Below are 17,813 nucleotides of genomic sequence, written 5' to 3' on the forward strand. Positions count from 1 at the left end.
AAAACTCAAGAGAATCAACTACAGAAATTTTGTCAGAAAGCATTCAAGCTTGAATAAGCTATAGGAGTACAAAAATTTGTGAAGTTCATCTATTGCCTAACATTGAAATGTGACTGATGCTGTCCAACCCCAGTAATCTCAAGCCACATGATGTCATTTAAGCTGAGTATTTAGTTCTGATGCATCAGTTACATCTTAACGTTCAATACATAACTGGTGTCCCAAGTTGATGTCTTGCTAGAAAGATTGGTGTGTGTTTTGTTCTCAAGCCACAACTGACTTGTAGTGACTATGTAGTGTTTTCAGAGGTGGTTTGCCATTGCCTGCCTCCATGTCATACCCAGGTACTCCTTAGAAGTCTCCCATCCAGGTACTTGCCTGGGTTGAAACTGAGAGTGTGACTGGTCCAAGGTAACTCAGCAGGCTTCAATGGTGCGAATGGGGATTTGAACCTGGCTTTCCAAAATCCTTGTCCAGCACCTTAACTGCTATGCCTAACTGGCTTTCCAGGGGAGACTACAGATGCACTATATTTGGTTTCCTAGATTTAATAAACAGGTACTACTAGTAGATCCCCCTGATAGACAGTGGATGGGGAAAAGACAGTGTTTGCAACTCCTCTTGATTGTAACACCATGTCCAAAGTGCTTGGTACTCCACATCACTGCACATATTAATGAGATACCATCATGTTCAGTCATACTAGAAGAGGTATATATACTCCACTTGCTTTACTACCATCAGATCCTCTGAAGATGCCAGCCACAGATGCAGGTTGAAATGCCAGGAGAAAATGCTACTAGAACACGGCCATACAGCCCGGAAACCACACAACACCACAGTGATTCCGACGTGAAAGTCTTCAACAATATATCATCTACAATATTTGAAAGCATTATGGTGGGGTTGTTGCATGAGCAAGAATACCAGACTACTTAAAAAGCAATATACAGGATCCCAGCAGATCACAGAGTTTTATGGGATATAATACAATCCTTGGAGAAAACAGTCCTACTACTAGGAGGCTACTTGGTTGATGATTCACAAGAACATGTTTAATGTCTTCTTCTGTGCCAAAATATTCAGCTTCTGTTCGCTGAGTCTTTGTCCATAACATATCAACATCTAATTGCTTGCAAAAAGAAGCACCTACTCAGATAATCTGGATACCGTCCCAGCAGAACAGACTGCGTTTCATAAACTGTGTATGCCACTATTTAACTTACTTGTGATAGTACAGCTTTGTTGCTCTGTAAGCACAAGTGTGTACCCCAAACACTGAGCAAACCCATTTTTCCAATATAAGAGTTTAAATCAGATCTCCAGACTCATGTTAAAGTTTGACAATATTTACTAGCATTTTTAGTGTGCCAATCACGATGATAACAAAAGGTTAATTCCTGTAACATAAGGTAGCACATAAAAAGTTAAAGCTTTACAAGTAACCAATTAATAAGAAAGATCAGGATCATTCCAACAGGGTGAGTAACCAAGATAAGACCTACAATGATAATGGCAAAGCAGAGAATGATTAGATAATGTGGAATTTGCATGATCAGAGAGAGGTTGACATTTTAGAGCTTAAAAAGTAAGACTAGATGATATCATTAGCTGACCCATCTATAAATGGTATTCCTTGCAGGATCCATCACCTGGGTTTTTTTTTATCCTAATACCTTCCAGGTAAAACCGCATTTTCCAAAAACCTATGACTACAGGTCACTAGGTGAATGTAGATTTGAAATTATCAACCTTAGATTGACAATAGCACCATGTGTAGATTGATCCAAATATTCCATACTATTTTTCATCTTTCTTTTTTATGTTGCATCAGCCACAGGTGGGTGCTTTGACTTGCCTTTGTATCTAGGGCAGCATGTAGGGTCACCAACTCTGGTTTGGGAAGCTTGTGGAAATTTGGGGGCCGAGCATTCACCTGTGAGAGGAGCTTTCCAAAGGAGAAAGAATAAACAGAAAACGCCAGGCCGTCATTTCCCCTGAGTGCTAAATTTCACTGTGGAGGAAGCCAGTCTCTTTAAGCATGGAGATCATTGGCCATTCAGAAGAGAATGCCAGGCCCCTTCTCAAAACTGGCAATCCTAGCAGAGCACATTGTTGTGTAATCCTCCATTTTATCCTCCTAATCACACTGTGAAGTTCATTAGGCTGAGAGTATATGACTGGATCAGGTCAGTCAGCTTCATGGCAAAGTGGACTTTGTAATCCACCATGAGAAAGGTGAGCTATAAATGAAGTAAATAAATACTTTCAATATTAAGCCATGCTGGATGAATAATCTGGCACTGTTTTGAGGTCTATTTCTTAACTTCCTCATCAATCTGTATCTTCCACGTAGGTTTTTGATTGTCAAATGCAAATACTTGAAAACCAAAATGGCTGATAGTTTATTTGAGGCAACTTTTCCTTTATGGTCTTCAGCAGATATAAGGGCCATTTTGGTATCAAATGTAAGGGCTATCTTGGTATAGGAAGAAAGAGAGCTACAAGACCCATTGCCTTTCTGATCTAGAAGATTTGGCCAACAAACATTATGCCACAATAAGGAAGGCTGTGCATCATTGCTAGAGGTGGCAGAGAAGCAGATTTAGTGGGCAGTTTGGGAGTAAGACAAAGAAGTGAGGTCTTTTACATTTATTATTTCATGCATAACATTTGTATCCTTCCTTTCCTCTAGCTTGATCATACCGACACACACTGCATGTCTAGGCTGTCTCCCATTTAGGTACTCACCAGTTCAGACTAGGGCAGCCAGTAGGGTTGCCAACCTTAAATTGTGCTTGGAGATCTCCCGAGGTCTAAGAAATACTGCTAATTTCCAAACTAGAGATAAGCTCCCCTGGAGAAACTGGCTGCTTTGGAGGGTGGACTTTACGGCTTTACAGCCCACTGAGTTCCCTCTCCAAAACCTGCCCTCCCTGGGATCCTCCCACAGATATCCAGGAATTTCCTGATCCAGCATTGGCAAGCCTACAGACCAGCCCCCCTCCCCAATTCGTCACTGCTGCTCATCAAGTCAGCAAGGGGGAAAAGGAAGGGCACTCTTCAGTGCCATGCTGATACCTGAAGATCATCACTGGTGTGAAGTGGAAGTGATGCCATCACAACTGTGTGGTATTCCAGGAGTCACCCAAAACTCTATGGTTACACCATAGAGGATTTCACAAATCCTAGAGTATCACTCCAGTCCAATGATGTAATTTCCAGTTTGAGCTGGAAATCATGTTGCAGCATTGGTATGATGCTGATCAGGTAGTTCCCCACCCACTCCGGCAATCTTCCACCAGGTGCCAGTGCTAGGCTAGAAGCCCTAGTTCAGACAATTGTAAACTGGGCCTGGCTTATGAAGAGTGTTTGGCACATGGGCTAGACATAGCCTTTTGGTACAAACCAAGTTTAATAATACTTTAACTGTGTTCCCAACCGTCCAGAATGTCTCCTGCAGAGCAGTAGGTTAACCCTTAGGTTATCACATAGAACCAGATTAACAGTTTCAGCATGCTTGCTGCATTATATGCCTTCAAACACCACCTTGAGTCCCTGGATGGTGGGTGCTACAAGTACAAGTAAGTTCTTAGATAAAAAATATATCTCTAGGACAGGGGTTGCCATAGCACCCATTGACACCTTTCTTGATGCCTGCCAAAAATCTTTTAGAAAGAGGGTGAGGCCAAATTAAGCTTTTGCCTTGCAGGACTTCTGATTGGTCACTGGAGATCTGATTAGCTGGGCAGACTTTTAAACATGTTGCTTTTGCGGAAGCTACCATCACAGTACAAGGATCTTCACTGCATAACTGAAGGTAAGCTATGTATATGTGAAAACAATCTTAAAAGGCATGCTGTTAAACAGAACTTCTACTTGAAATGTTGAAGATTTACTATTAGAGTTATAACTTCGCTCCCTGAACATTTGTGGTTGGCTCACCTCCCAAACGAATCCTTTTTTGGTTGGCTGAGTTCCATCTCCCACACTAGCCAGTTTGTGGTTATCCCTACCACCACCCTGTCTGAGAATTCTAAAGATACCTGCAGGCTCAAAATGACTGGGGACCCCTGCTCTGGGAGTATTGTTTTTGCAACAAGAATGCCAATGCATTGTCATGGAAGCGCTGCCGCCTTTTTTTATTCAGATCAAATAACTTTATCACTATGTATATATCTTACTAAGTTCAAAGTAAGCCGTTACCTGTCAGGACAGAGTTCTGAAGTCACTATGTTGTTTATTAGAAGTCTGTACAGTGCACTGCAGCTTTAAATGGAAATAGTCTTGAGAAATAGAAGGAACACATAGAAAAACTCCCCATCAAATACACTTCCAATACTTAAATCAATAATGCTCTTGTACCATAATATCTATGTGCAGTTGTCATTGCTCCATCTCAAGAGTTTGTAGCAGAATAAGAGAAAGAGGGAAACTATTTGTTGTACTCGAATGTTGATTGTTTTGTAAACCGCCCTGAGCCCTTCGGGGGTAGGGCGGTCTATTAAATGTAATTAATGATGATGATGATGATGATGATGATGATGATGATGATGATGATGATGATGATGATGATGATGATGATGATGATGATGATGATGATGATGATGATGATGATGATGGAGCAGCTCTGGACACAGAATAGCTTTCATAATAAGAGGGAAATTTTCATTAAAAGCTTTTATTTATTTCAGTTATTTATGTCCAGTCTTGCTCCATACAGATCTAAAGCAGTTGAAAAAGCTCAGAACATGGATGGGAAAATGAATACAAAAACGTTTGAAAATGATTACAGATCATCAGGCAGATTTTTTTAAAAGTTGAACTTGTAGAACTCACTCACAGATCTTTGTGCTGCTTTTACTTTGGTGTTTTGTGCCCTTGCAACTTGTCATCATATTATTTCCTTGGACTCTAGGGGTTGGCTCACAAAGTGGGATATAAATACTTAAATAAATATGCATGTAATGATGTGTTAAGCAGACCTCAGCAGGTATGTTATCTTGTTTAATAAGGCAATATCATAAACTAACAATGGGGGCATATTACTGGCAAGAAACTTTGGCCCATTACACACCAATGTGTTTCCCGCTTCAAGTAGCCCTTTGCTTCAGATCAGATTTTTAATTGTGCAACAGCTTCAATATATGATTCAGGTTATATTTTCCATTCCACCCTGCGAGTGGAAAGGGCAGAAAGCCAGGGCAGAGGCTGAGCTCAAATGGGTCACACAGGGTTGCCAAGTGTGGCCTTGCAACCCATGAAAGAGTGTGGGGGGAGCATGGAGCAATGGCATGCCATCACTTTCAGATGAAATCCAGCAGTGACATCAATCCGTTCTAGGAATCACCACAAACTCTATGATTTTACCTGAAGAGGCATAACATTTACTTACAGAGACATCACAGCCAATTTTATTTTACTTTTCTCTTGCTCCTCCATCCCCACAAGGAGACTGGCAACCCTAGATGGTGCATGAATGGCTAGTCAGCCAGGATCTTTCCTCTGCCCACAAGGCATAGAAGACCAAGCTGCCCTGTAAGGACTCATAGGATGCTAGACAGGGTCCTACTGCAAGTGCATGCAGGCTTGAGGTCATTCTTAGCTCTTATAGATAGACTGAGGTTGGTTCTCACAGGTATAGGAGCAACAGCTCTACAAAATGATGTCTGCTATTGCAATGGGCCTTGCCTGTAGCTAAGAAACATTTGCCTTTTCCCAACCCCCCGGTGCAAGCAGAACAGCCAATACTTTAGGTGTAACAGTGGGCCAGGATGTTGTTTTGTAGACTTTAAAGCAGGAAGCCTGGTTTTGTTATGGGGAAGGGAGGTCCTGCTTTCAACAGCTGGTATATGTGTAAACAAACAAATAGTACATTGGTATTGTAAAATTTCAGTCCTCACTTACCTAAAGGAAACTTGGATATAAAATTACCCAGGATTTTTCATAGCATATAGAAAGCACAGCCCTGTTGCAGTGTCATGTGTCAAGAGAGCTTAATTAGCTGGAATACCTTTTTGCCTTGCGGCTCTAGCATGTCATTCAGCATACCACTACCACTAAAAAAGAAGCATGGCTTTTCATGCTTCTCCTGCAGTTTGTCCATTACTGGATCAGATGCCCCTAGTGAAACAGATATGCAGACTTTTGAGCAACATTTAACCCTTTTAATTAAGCAAACACAGACACATTTGTAATCCTCCTTACTCTTAACACATCGGGGTCCATTAGAAGATGTTACTATTCCTGTGTTTGCTATAGTTTCAGAAATAGGATGGCACATGTGGATATATTTTTGATAAACCTCGTTATGGTCAAGGATGAAAACTGATGTTTTCTGGAGTGCATTAAAGGCACGCTCATTTTGAGTGTTAACCAGCCAAATTGACTCTGCTCACCATCTGTCAAAAATGAATTCCTAATATTAGTTATTTGTGTCATATCTAGAAAGTGTTAAAGAAGAAGCCGTGTGTGTGTGTGTGTGGTAGGGAGAGGTAAGAGTTAAAGCCAGGGAGGTAAGAGGATTAAGAGAGGAAAAATTAGGGCTTGAATGTTTCCTTCTGGCTGCCAAAGTTTATGAGCCTCTTTAGTCATTTCTTGTCCCAGCTTGAGAAATCCTCATTTTTGTATTTTATCCTTTCCTCACAGGGAAGGTGTTTCATACCCCAATTATTTTTGTTATTGTTCTTCACACCTCTCTTTGCTCCAATGAGCACCCTAGAGAAGATCTGCAGAACACTGGGAAAATACCTCTTTGTATGAAGATTAACCATACTCAAAGTGCAGAGTGAAAATATGCAAGTTCAAGAGATCTTTGAGAAGGAAGTTCAAAGGGAAAAATTAATATTTCTGAGCAACAAAATATTAACCTCAGGGTTTCCTTTTTTGCAGTTTTTTTTTAAATCACATTATTTAGAATTGATTGCAAATCTGGCTGGGCCATGGCTATGGTATACAATCCCATGGGTTTCAGTCTATTGCTTTCCTCTTTGATTTCAATAAATCAGAATCAGCTTGCCCTTAAACTGATATGGTGGTACTAACTTCTCCATCATGAAATGTCATTAGTTGAACCTCCAAAGGCTAAATGCCTTAGTATATCACCCATCATAGGATCCACAACAACCTCAACGAGTTTAAGATGATATTCATGACTCCTGGCCACTTCTTTTTCTCTCATTTAAAAATATGAGGTACACTAGAGATCAAACTTAGCCTAAGATAACCTAGTAAATTTTACAGCTGATAAGGAATTTGAACCTGTGTCTCCCCAGACCCAAGACACCATCCGCTAAACCTCCTTGCTTTAAATATGTAAGATAACCCTAAATTTAAGCATTCTAGACACTCAGGTATGCTTCTCTCCCCTGCTATCTAGTCTAGATCATGAAAAGGCACTGAGGCTGTTTTGCTGCTTCAATAACAACATATAACTGATGTCCATCGCAGTCCAACTACAATTTTTCAGATACTGTTTGACTTTACTCATAACTCTGACTTGACTCCTCCAGTTTTACCTATTGTCCTAATCCCTAATCCCCCAGTTCTTCTAATGGCTTGCTGCTCCTTTTGTATCCCTGCTCAAACACATCACATGCCATCAATAAGTTCTGTTTACATATCTGGTCAACTTGACTGTCCTCCCTAAGGCAGCAGGATTTGTCAACCTGCCTTTTCCTGCCTAGTGCTCTCTGTTCTGTTGTACTCACACTGCAGAAATCTCTGTGTCTTTCCAAGAACCAGCAGACTGGGGATTATTTATATTAACATTTTAGTAGGGGGAAAAAAGTTAAGGATGAGTACCTGACCTCTTCAGTCAGTGCTCTGTCCAGTTGGTCTTGATCCTGTCAGAAAGGAGCTGAAGAGGTGGCTGCTTTCCCTCAGGCTCATGCTTTTTGGCGTCATTGAAACTGTTCTGGGCTGGAGCATAAGAATAAATTGAAGAGCTGCCAGGATGTCAAAACCAGGCACTTTATACGTGGGTGTTGATGGCACTTAGTCAATGAAAGGAGGAAGTGAAAAAAGAGACTACGGGAGATTAAAGACAGTTTTGGCTTATTTACATGTGGGATGGGCAGGGGAATATATATCTGTGCTCCTTACCCCATCCTGCCACGGTAGGGAATCTTCTTGCTCCACTTGTTCAGGCTGGAACACATCAGATACAGGCAGGAAGAACACATGAAGCTGCTTTAACAGAGAGCATATTCTTCACTTCTGGTTTCTCTGACTGTCAGAACTCTCTTTCCCCTCCAAAACACCACACCACATATTTCCATTGTAGAGACAAGTGGCTGAACCTGCTCTCTCTGCACAGTGCCGGTAATTGAATTGGAATAATAAGAGGAAGTGTCATCCTAGGAAACGACTGTGGCTATAGCTCAAAGTATAGTAGATGGATAGAAGTATTTGTAGGTGGTGTATCAGAGAGAAGTTGCTAGGGACAAAACTTGTGAGTAGAAAGCTATTGCAAAACACTGTGCCAGGCCTTACAAAAATGTTCCCAACTTACAAACCTTCATCTTCCCTTTTAAGAAATTTAAAGTTTTGTTCTACAAACTTAATTGGGTAAGAATATCTCATTATTGCTGACTGACTCCTGCACCAATGGCCACAATCTTCCCCACCCAACAACTCCAGCTACACACAAAACCTGCCCACATCCCCACCTTAACCCACGCACTTCTACACAGACCAAATCCCATATTAGACCTGAAATTACCTCCCTTCAGTAATTATAGTGGAGTTGTATCAGTAGCTCACAAGCAGAAAATCCTGGTCTATGTGTATGAGCCTAACAAGATATGCCAAACAATGTGCACATTCTCCCCTGAAATCCTTTGTCCCCTCTGCACCAAACCCAGTTTGAAATGAATGCTGAATTCTGCTCATGAAGGCAGAAACTATCAAATGCTAGTTCCTAATTTGTGGCATTTTCACTAGGGCACCTTTGACAAAATTGTCATATTCAACATTTAATCATCACTATTAACAGTGCTCCTGTTTCAGAACTGTTATCTGAGCAGTGTTCACTTTCACTAGAACCATTTTCCTTGTAATAAGTCTCTTTTTGCTATCTCTCATTACTGTTTTGTTTTTGCTGCAGGCTTGGACTCGAGGCACTAGAGCTGACTGTTATTCTTATACTATTGTAAAGGTGACATGTTCGCAAGTGAGAAGGTAAGATCTTGCATAGTTCTGTCAGTGATGCATTCATAATGGTAAGATAACGAAGCTTTCTGTGCTCCAGGCAGTTCAGGTACTTGAAACTTCTCTCTTTCGGATAACAGGAGATGGTGAGTCCAGGAGTTTGGAGACTGCCATGACAATATCAGTTTCCTGTGCCCTTTTGTCACACACATCCATGTAACATACGCAGTGGCGTATCTGCCTAGAGACAAGGGGTACCCCTTGTCCCCGGGCGCCACTCTTCTGGTCACGTGGGGGCGCAAAATTGGACCCCCAGATGACCAGGAAGTCCTGCTGTCTCATCGTTTTCACGCGCCTCGACCCTGCCCGAGGCACACAAAAACGACGAGGCAGCAGGAAGTCCCATCCCCGACCTCGGAGAGCTGCTTTTATAAGCGCTAGGCCAGGGGCGGGGCTTGGGGAGGCGTGGCCATACGCTAGGGGCGGGTGGGGCGCCCTCAACCCCCTTGGCCGCCCCCCCAAACTCCAAGCGCCCTCAACCCCCTTGGCCGCCCCCCCCCCCGCTGGGTACCCTAGACCTTGCCCATGTCCATGGTGACATGGGCGGGTCGAGGGCAGCGGGGGGGTGGAGCCTGGGGGCACCAGGGGCGGAGCTGGGATGGTGGGCGGCAGAGCCGGCGGGGGGGGCTTCCTGGAGACAATTTGTCTCCGGGCGCCATTTGCCCCTGGTACGCCCCTGAACATACGTTGGCACTGGAACAGGGAACAATATTTTATTTTATATTACACGGCCATGAGCACAATACATGTCTCTATTTAGACATAAAATACCTATTAACAAAAAAAATCCCAGTTATGAGATTTGGGCAAAACACAGGAGGTGTAAAAACAGATATGCATGGCTACCTAAGTCGGAGCCCTGCTTCTCTTGAGAGCCTCCGCTGAATTGTAGCAAAATGGGAAGCAGTCTGGGTCTGCCTGAATCAGTGCAGAAACAGCTGCAAAACTGCCCACCACCTCCCAAGGAAGCCTCTTCCACCAAGCAACTGCTCTGTCAGGAAGTCTTTCCTAATGTTTAGTTGAAAACTCTTTTGATTTAATTTCAACCTGTTGGTTCTGGTTCCACCTTCTGGGGAAACAGAAAACAACTCTGCAATCCTCTTAATGACAGCCTTTCAAATACTTGAGGATGGTTTTTTGTATCACCTCTCAGCTGTCTCCTCTCTAGGCTAAATATACAAAGCTCCTTCAGTCTTCCCTCACATGACTTGGTCTCAAGTCCCCTCACCATCTTTGTTGCCCTCCTCTGGACATGTTTCAGCCTCTCTCCATTGTTCTTAAATTGTGGTGTCCCAAACTGAACACAATACTTTAGGTAAGCATTACCATGATTTTGTGAGAGCTGGACACTATAGTTCTTTTGATAAGGTATCATACAGCCCAAAATCACATTTGCCTTTCAGGCAGTTGTTTTATAAACGAACATTATCCTAGCGATCATTAACTTTTCTTCAGTTGCCGCTCCGACTTAATAATACATCTTTTTCAGTGATCTGAACATTGGGATAGATTGCAAAGTTGTTTTCTGCCAGTACATGCACTCACACCAGTGCCACTGCTGCTTCAGAGGGTGAGGGTACAGGATGGAAAGTAAAACAAGACTATAAAGGTTCAAAATCAGCAAAAATCATCCTCTCCTTTGTCCCAGGCAGAAAATTACCTTTAGCTCCAATCAGTGGCATATTGACAGAAAATGGAGCCCGGGGCAAGAACTGAGTTTTCTGCCACCCATGGGCGGCCACCCTCCCCCACCTTCTCACATTCCCCCCTTTGCCTCGAAACTCAACAAGAAGGACCCACCTTCCTGAACTGGCCCAAGTTGCCTCTGGGGCGGGAGAGCTGAGCCAGGCCGGGCCAGGGAAGGGGAGGCCAGCTGCAGGTGCGCTGAAGTCGGGAAGGTCGCAGCGGGCCAGTAGAGCACAGAGGGGGCCGCTATGGCTGGCAGTGGAGGGGGAAGCACCAGGCAGGGGCGCCTCCACCGGAGGGGTGTGAGGAAAGATTGTCCACCCCACATGATTAAATGGGCACTGCCCAGGAACATTTGCCCCCAGATGTCCCTCTGGGTGGTACGCCCCTGGATCCAACCAACTGATTTGTAAGTTAACCCTAGACATTTAAGTTTAAGTTATTTCCATTAAAGTGGCTTAGGATCCAGCCTTAGAAGTTCAACTTGCCTTATAAGCTAGGTAGAATTTTTTCCTCCAAACAAACCTGTTAAGTACATGCGTATGAGCTGGTAAGCTGCAGCGGACTTATGGCAACCCTGTAAGGCTGTCAAGGAGAGAGACTAATATGAGTGGTTTGCCATTGCCTGCCTCTGCATAGTGGCCCTGGAATTCCCTGCTGAACTCCCGTGCAAAGACTCACCAGGGCCAACCCTGCTTAGTTTCCAAGATCTGACAGATCTTCCAAGTCTGGGCCATCCAGGTCAGGGTTATCCTGTCAAGTAGGACATTACAATTCCTGTGTTATATAAGTGAGAGCAACACCCAGTGTTATGCGATCAAAGAATAAGATAAGATCCTCCTTGTCATTAGTAAGATGACAACTGAACAATACTCTCATTTTTTTGTTCTCATTTGCTGTTTCAAAGCCCTCCGATGAGCAGAGTGAGAATACGGTTGCCAACTCAAGGCTGGGGTTTTTGCAGGTGGAGTCTAATGCAGGCAGGATCCGGTGAGTGGATGGACCTTAGCAGGATATAATGCCATAGAGCCCATCCTTCAAAACAGTCATTTCTTCCAGGGGAATTGATCTCTGGAGATCAGTTGCAAATCCAGGAGATCTTCAGGACTTACATGGACACTGGCACCTCTAAGGGAGAAGGGTGGATCACCATGCCTACTCACACACCCGCCATAGGCATGCTGAACTCTTCCCAGATTCTCAGCCAAAGACTACCTGCCTCTTGAGTAAACATATATTTAAATCCTCCCACATTATATTTGCTAAAGAGTTAAGATTTGGGGAACTATTTCCCTGAACACAAGTAGGAAAAAAACGTTGTATTGTAGAGAGGGAGGGAACCAAAAGGTAAACTTGCTCCTCCAAAGAAAAATGTGTGAGGTTACTCCCTCCTTCCACTTTTCAATTTTAAATATGAGTTCTGAACCATCTGAACAGGATTAACAGGATTGTGCCATGTCCACCAGATTGATCCTGATAATTTATTTAGAGTGAATTACAAAGATACTGTGCACAGCACCTTACATGTCTTTAGCTACAATGCAGGAGTTTTGGGGGACAGCAGGAAATAAGGATTCAAAACAAACTATCTGCATTTTGAAAAAGAACGAGTGAAACCTAATAAATACATGAACTTGTCTTAACATGAGTCATGTCATTGATCTATTAATGTCAGTGTTGCCTGTGCTGACTGGCAGCTCCCTCCTTGAGTTTCAGGTAAAGGTCTCTCACAACACCTGCTTCCTGATCTTTTAAGTGGAGGTGCAGAAGACCTGCCGCATGAAAATTTCCCAACATAAACTGCAGCTTTAAAAAGTAGCCACTTGGATCAGTGCTAAGAAAAGACTTAAGAAACACACTGTGCCATGGAGAGAAACACAGCTTACTGTGACTTGCCTCTGAAGATGCCAGCCACATATGAGGGCAAAATGTTAGGAGCTAGAACTACCAGCCCATGACCACACAGTCCAGAAAACCCCCATCAGCCACCTAATTCAGCCATGACATCCTTTGACAGTACATTGACTTAAGAAATAATTCTTCCCACTTTGCCCATGAGCCACTTCCCTCTTCAAAACTGCCCCCCCCCCCCATCAGGTAGACCTATTTTGACCATCTTTATATTTTCGTTATCTTTTTTCCAAGGGCAAAAGTAAACTGCTTACCAGTACTGGCTTTTCTCAGGGTGATTTGAAGCAGATGGTGGCAGGTACCACTTCTGCCACTTTCATGTTGGTACTTCATAATGGCTTGGCCCGTACCAGCTTACTTTCACCCCTGCTTTTTCCACATTGGGGCTAAAATCCTGTGGAAGGCCAGTTTCAAGCAGAGAAATGGTGACAAGGCAGGGAACAAAAATTCTCAAGGTTTCTCTGGGAGACAGTCAAGGTGCTGCAACTTCAAACATAGCAGTGCCTCTACTGAAGGGCAAGAATTGATCTGTCTTCTGGCTGTTTCCTCTCAGGTCTGAGAACAAGGGCTGTAAACGTGATCTTTGCACACTGATAAGTGGAGGAGGAGGGAGGGGGAGAATGGCAATACGGGAGGAGCTCTCTAATAGATGCTTTCAGAGTTTGGGAAGACCAAGAGTGATGCTTTGGCTAATTCACCAAGCCTCTCCAGGCTGTCCCTTCTTTCTGCTTTGCTCTTAAGAGTCAAGGTGAATTCAACTTAAACTTCACCTCCTCTCCCCCTGCCAAGATTCAGTCTCAGAATCATGTGTGCTTTTTCAAATATGTACAATTGTGCAATCCTATTGCTACTTGTTTCAAAGTTTAATTTTATTCAGTAAGACTTAAAGATTGGTGTGCATATATTATTACATATCTGTTTCATTCTCTCTTTATCCTCATCACCAGTCCAGACTGGCCCCAATGGTTAGATACAGAATGTGGGTCACTCAAACCACATCAGGCAATGGATCAACGGTGAAGTCTGAAGCACCAGTGAATGCACAGTGTACAATATTCAGTATTTGTTTCAGTTGCTGAAGCCAAGCAACTACCAACAGTTCACAGCCAGATCTCCTTGTACTTCCTTGTCCATTGTGGCAGTATAAGGGACAACACCCGCAACCAACCTGAAACTCATAATCAATCAAAATATGTGGTGTGGTGGAGCTGTTAGCATGCTGGAGGACTGAGAAGACCTGGCTTCAATTCCCCTGTCAGCCACAAAGCTGGCCTTGAACAAGCAATTCTCCCTTTGAACCTAAACTACCACACAGATGCAACAAAAGGGGGAACACGACTCTTGCCTTAAAACTTATTAGCTGAAGTGTGAGATATAAATGTCAGGAAAGAAATGGAGGAAAGCAGACAAGGTAAAAAAAAAGGCAAAGGAGCTTCCTGTTATACACTGATATACTGCCAACTGGAATGACAGAAGTGCAGGAATGCCTCAAAAGGCAAATAGCTACTAAACAGCAGTTTTAGGGGAGCTGCTAATTTTGTAGAAATAAGTAACTATGGATGTAAGGTGGCTGGTTCCATGTTGAGAAATTCCTGGAGATTTTTTGGGGGTTTTGGAAAGCAGCATTTGAGAAGAGATGGGACCTCAGCAAGTATGTTATGCTACAGAGTGCAAACTCCAAAACTGCCATTTTCCACAGTGAAAGTGATCTCTGTAGTCTGGAGATCAGATGCAATCCCAGGAGATCTCCATGCCTCACCTTGACTCTGACAAATGTATTTCCACATAACCGTAAGCTTGTATTCCATTCCTAGTTTCTTCTCATGCTATCTTGCAATCTTATATTATCTCTTTCAACAAATTGCTTAATTCGTAGTTCAAAGTATGAAGCCTGTGTCTTCCTTGTTTCTTCAGCTATTGACTACTGTGATTATAAAAAAAAAAGGTAAAGGTAGTTCCCTGTGCAGAGTAGTTCCTGGGTTATTACATATCTATGAGGTGATGTCACAGAATAATACTCACTAAACAGGTTATGTTTACAGGATGGTTAGCCCAGTCATCTAAACTTTTACCCCAGCAAGCTGGGCACTCATTTTACCAACCTTGGAAGGATGGAAGGCTGAGTCAACCTGAAACCGATTTCCATCAGGATCAAACTGACATTGTAAGCAGATCTTTGACTGCACTACTGCAGCTTACCATTTTGTCTCTTGGGGCTCCTGTAGCTAAAAAGGACCTGATTTTCAATATTGAAGGGGGAATATTAAAAAGCTTTTTCTTAGCCCGGCATCTCCACATTAGATCCCATTGCCCAGATGGCTTCTCTTTTAGAATAAACTTCATAGTTGTGTCTCTTATATCAAGGTTCCCCAAGATGGTACAAATGGGATCTGCCAAGCTTTCCAGAAAGTGAGCAGGGCTAGTGTAAGGCTTGTGACTGGCTAGCCTCAATCAAATGAAAGTGCTTGTCATGGCTGCAATAGCAATCACAGCTGCAGGAAAATCAGGAGTGCTGGGAAGCTGCCAGGTTTTCTTAGCCTGTCTGTAGCAGCATCTCCCACTTCAGGCCTGGATGACTGTCGCCATGGGCTCCTTTTGCGAAGAAAAGAGGGAACTTTATTCTAAGGAGCTGGGCTGTTACATGATGGGAGATAAGTGTTCAAGAGCAGAAGTACAAATATACTAATCTTCACACACCAATGACCCGACTCTGAATAAAGGCAACTTTATGTGTTCAGAGTGGTTTCTGTCATGCAATTCTTTGGCAATTAAAAGAGAGGGGTACAACATTTGGCTCAGCCTCCTGCAACAGCCATTTGGGATCTGACTCCACCTCTTGTGGAAGCCACTGTAGAGTGGTACTCACCATGCCAGCTCAAAATTCCAAAGGTCCCCACAGGCTCAAAAAGGGTGAGGACGTCTATATCATGTAGAATTCATTTCTCCAAAATATACACTGATGTTTAAGTTCAGATCTTTATGTGGTATATTCTTTCAGAGATGAACTGGGTTTTTTTTTCATCTTGTAGTTGGCTTCAACTGTGCCTTACAAGGAGTGTTGCCTATCCACTGTTCCTCCACCCATAACCTTCACAACATAAACCCTAAATATCCTATCTAGGGCTGCCAATTTCCAGGTAAGGCCTGGAGATCTTCTGGAATTACCACTCATTTCCAGACTACAGAAACTGGTTCTGTCAAGAAGCTAACTTGCCTAGTAATCTCTGGTCCATTAAAGAACACTGGTTCTGGCTGAGGCCTATAAAATCATGGAAGCTTCTCTCTCACAGAACTCAAGGTCAAGCCTACTGCAGCTTCCAATATAAGGAAGGACACGGTGCCAGTTAGACCATTAGGCCCCGTGGTGTCAAATAAACCAGGAGGGAGTTTGGCATACACATTCCATCTTGTTGGTGCAAGGACCCATAGGTGGGAGAAGGTGCTTGCTTGATTAGGCTGTATACAGCCGCAGAGTAAAAGGTCTCACTATGGAAGTACACCTACCGGTAGTTAGAAACGTATGTGACTAGTCAACTAGAATCAATATAGGTCTTTTCTAATCCTTAATTCTAGTTCTTGCCTTTTGTGTGGATTACAACTGTCTTTGGGAAGCCTCTCGTTTCTGGGTGGGATAAATTGGTTGGGGCACCTGCTTGAGACTCTGTTGGACTCAGTCTGGTCAGGTAACATTTGGATTTAGAGAACCAATGCTCGTAAATGTACTTAGCTTAAATATTTAGTTTTACTGTTTATTATTCTATTATTTATTATTTTATTCTCACTGCTCATTTATTGAATATTCCTGAACATTCTTTTGTAAACCTTATTACTTATACTTTGTGGTGTTCTTGGACTTTGGGTCTTCAACCTGAATCCAGTACTTTAGCCCTTATTGGCTAGACCTACCAGGATAAATAACTATTTTTGGAACTCAACTTGCAAGTGTCTTACCTTGCAGGGCTGGCTTCTTGAACTTGGACCCAGGAGGTGTGGTTTTCTTTTTAACCAGCCGGACACCTATTAAGGGCATTAAATTTTTTTACAAGTGTCTCTGGAAAAAGTCACTACTTTGGAGGGTGAACTCTATGGCATTATATTCCAGTGAAGTCCTCCTTTCCCCAAACCCCACCCTACTGTAGTAATGCACCGCTGACCCAGCAGCACCGTGGTCGAGCGCTGGAACACCTACGCTCCTACGGCCTTCTGGTCGCACCGCACCCCCACTCCTCATCCCCCTATGAGTCACGGGTCATGAACTGTCTGGCTCAGTCACCGGGCGCAGGGACAATGGTCTTGCCCCCAGGTGAGGATTAGGCTCAGACGCTTACGCTCCTCTCCGCACGTAGCAGCCAGGTGAGATCATGCATCACATGATGATCTCCAGGTCTCCCGGTCTACCGCTCATCTCCCTACCCACCTCCTTTACACGCCCACAATAAAACCCTAATAAAAGGTGCCAGAGACCAGCACAGGGCAGAGTTGTCAGGATCACGAAATCCCGCGCTTCCTGTTGCTGACGCTCTCCACCAGATGAAACCTCCTCCGCGTCTCGCATATTCCTTAGCGACGACCCTGCGGGGATGACTACAAGCTGGTGCCGAAACCCGGGAATCCTCGAACCTCCACCCTGCTCACCGTCGCCTGGGAAAGGGCCGCGATACCGAAGTCCGCTGGATCGGCGCATCCAGGGACCACCGTTTCGGTATCGCCTGTCCTCTGGATCGGCGCATCCAGAGACACGCGTCCTAGGACACTCTCTCGTCCGACGGAACACCGGTGAGTATGGGAGCTTGCAAAAGCAGGGCTTATGACAAGCACGTTAACGAACTGAAAGCATTAGCGAAATGCGGCAGGGTCTCCGTAAAGAGAGGGGAGCTGCGCAAATTGGTTGAGGAGATTGAAGCTCAATGTCCATGGTACCCAGAAGGGGGGACATTGAATCTTAAGGACTGGGAAAACATCGGGCGCACTCTTCGCACAGAGCCTCGCACGCCGATGTCACTGCT

The 17,813-nt window shown here is 43.7% G+C and overlaps 1 protein-coding gene across 4 annotated transcripts in view; it reads right to left on the reverse strand.

The window, feature by feature from the left end:
* Positions 1-13,348, reverse strand: part of LOC125434201 (solute carrier family 23 member 1-like) — a 51,008-nt gene extending 37,660 nt beyond the window's left edge. For 2 of the 4 annotated variants that reach the window (XM_048499235.1, XM_048499234.1), the window contains exons 1-2: positions 13,062-13,348; positions 7,809-7,920 (exon numbers count right to left, since the gene is read on the reverse strand). The gene's annotated coding sequence lies outside the window, so the exon portion shown is untranslated. Of the gene's footprint in view, positions 1-4,365; positions 4,646-7,803; positions 7,921-13,061 lie in introns of those variants that run through there. The other 2 variants (XM_048499232.1, XM_048499233.1) reach the window with 2 other exon arrangements.
* Between the last annotated feature and the right edge of the window lie 4,465 nt (positions 13,349-17,813).

Source organism: Sphaerodactylus townsendi, linkage group LG06 (assembly GCF_021028975.2).
Source record: "Sphaerodactylus townsendi isolate TG3544 linkage group LG06, MPM_Stown_v2.3, whole genome shotgun sequence".
Lineage (NCBI taxonomy): Eukaryota > Metazoa > Chordata > Lepidosauria > Squamata > Sphaerodactylidae > Sphaerodactylus > Sphaerodactylus townsendi.